At 44.6% G+C, this 2,377-nt stretch overlaps 1 pseudogene; it reads right to left on the reverse strand.

Moving 5' to 3' along the window:
- Positions 1 to 1,132: 1,132 nt before the first annotated feature.
- LOC117028866 (40S ribosomal protein S8-like) lies at positions 1,133 to 1,815 on the reverse strand (annotated as a pseudogene).
- Between the last annotated feature and the right edge of the window lie 562 nt (positions 1,816 to 2,377).

The raw sequence follows: 2,377 nt of genomic DNA on the forward strand, positions 1-2,377 counted from the left end.
TTTGTAATTAAGAAATTACATGATTGACCATGGGGAGTTGTCCTTTGCATGCGTATGCATTACAGAATATCACTACAGTCAGATAATGGAGTAAGAGGGGGAAAAGAAAGTGTACTTCACATTGTGTAGCCTGAATTTTATTCTAATTGTCTGATGCTTTTCTAAGGGTTAGTAGAAGTAGAATTCAAAACCATCACCATCATCATCATAGCTGATATTTATTTCATGCTTTATAAAGTGTCAGTCACTTGAAAACACTTTATGTGGGGTATTAGTTGGGATACAGGTTTACCCACCATCACCGAGACCCAAAGTAACAGTGGCTTAAACAAGATAGAATGTTATTTGTCACTCCCAGAACAGTCTGGGCATGTGCAGTCCACGGCTGTTATGATGTCTCCACCGGGGTCAAGGATCCAAGCTTCTCCTATCTTGTTGCTCTGCCATTCCTAGGGTGTTGTCCTGACAGTCTAGGATGGCTTTTGACCCTCCATCACCAGCTGTTGCTCATATTTCCTTGGCCAGAACTGAACCACGTGAGCCCATGGGCCACAAGGGAAGCTGGGAAGCCTCGTCTTTATTCTGCACAGCCATGTATGGCAACTATAAAAGTTGGGGTTTCTATGCTTATAGAATAAGAGGAGATGGAGATGGGGGGCCACAAGTGGATAGTTTCTCTTTAAACTCACAACAACACTAGGAGTCAAGCCCAAAGTGGCCTATTTAACACTTGAGGAAAAGAGAGATCAAGTTGTTTGCTGAAGGTCACGAGCTAGTACTTCACCGCGCTGGGTGTGGCTTTATTTTTACTTCTTTTGCATTTGCATCTAGTTTTCTGAGAAGTTCTAATACTAGGATCTGGGCTGGGAGTTCTCAGCCTCTTTGGGACTGCCACACCTCAGCAGTATTTGCTTGATTTCATCACACCATTTAACACAATCATCCAGGAAGGCACTGTGCTTTAGTTTGAAAGCCGGCACACATTTAGTTTTGTTCAAGTAAATCTGTGACATTTATTGAACAATGTGTAGGACATTTGCCCAATCAGAACTGGGAACCTACACCAGGGAAATGTCATTCTTTAGTTTGATTCAGATTACACCTGGCTTTTGGTTAGGCTACAAAATATGCCTCAAAAATCCTTAAAAAAAAAAAAAAAAAAAAGATCAGTTAACACCTTTATTACATGAGCTAAGATAGGAGGAAGTGTGGTTTGTTTGCCTTTCTGGGCCTGGGTTTTCCGCAGCTCGAACTCCGGCTCCTTGCCCTCTAGCACACAGCCGTCCGCGGGGCGCAGTGGCCTGGTCTTGAGGCGATGCAAGGCAAGAAGCTTGCCTCCCGGGGACTGCTCCTCTAGAAGACTCATGATTCTGGCATTCTTTTTCCTTTCATCATGTTTCGTCTCAATTTTCTTTGATCGTTTTTTGTTTAAAATCTCTTCCTCCTCAGGAGTCAGCTTGGCCCGCTTCTTGCAGCCCAGGAGCGTGCACAGTGGGACTCGACCACTGTCAACGAACGCGAGGCACTTCTTTACTGGAGTCTGGGTGTGGACCAGTTCGTTGTCGGATGCATTGTAGAAATATCCATAGTCCTTGTTTTGCACGTATAACACTCAGAGCTCCAGAAGTTCCCCGGGGCCAGCCTCAAAGCGTGGTACTCCGCGCTGCCTCCGAGCACACGGACTGTGTGGACGCCGCAGGGGCCAATCTCGGTGTTGACAGCAGGGCGTCCCAGCCCATAGCTTCGCTTCTTGTGGTAAGGCTTTGGCTTGCCCGGGTCGCGGAGCTTGTACCAGTTGTCCCAAGGGATGATCATGGTTCGGCGCCTGTTGGGAAGAGCGCCCCCAAATCTGTTTAATAAGAAGGAAATGCTTTAATAAAATATATGTCCTAATGTCTTTCTCTGACCCAGTAATAAGATTGTGGACTATTTCCAAATTATTAAATAAAAAGGAGCAAACTTTCTAGAAATGATTGTATTTTAAGGGGAAAAAAGTAGCATTGAAACCAGATGTTGCTTTTCTATACTGCATCCAACCACCAGCATCTTACACGCAACAAAATTTGGCAGGACAGTGACCCCTTTCTTCCACCCAGATCCCAATTTCCAAGAGTTGGCATGTGCTGAAAACAAAATTGCAAAAGGGAAACCTAGTTCCTGAACGTCCACATCTGACATTATTCAAGCTCATGCTGGATCAAAAGCATAAGGCACACAATCATACCTCTTGTAGCTCTTCACCTTTGGAAATATTAAAAGTTGAAGTCTTTGCATGGTTCAGGACCAGGGTCAGGGTTAGGGTAAGGCGAGTGAGGCACTCACTTCTGGCAGTAAAATTCACAGGGTTGCCAAAAAACGTAGTAATCAAGATACATAA

Source organism: Rhinolophus ferrumequinum, chromosome 10 (genome assembly GCF_004115265.2).
Source record: "Rhinolophus ferrumequinum isolate MPI-CBG mRhiFer1 chromosome 10, mRhiFer1_v1.p, whole genome shotgun sequence".
Taxonomy (NCBI): Eukaryota; Metazoa; Chordata; class Mammalia; order Chiroptera; family Rhinolophidae; genus Rhinolophus; species Rhinolophus ferrumequinum.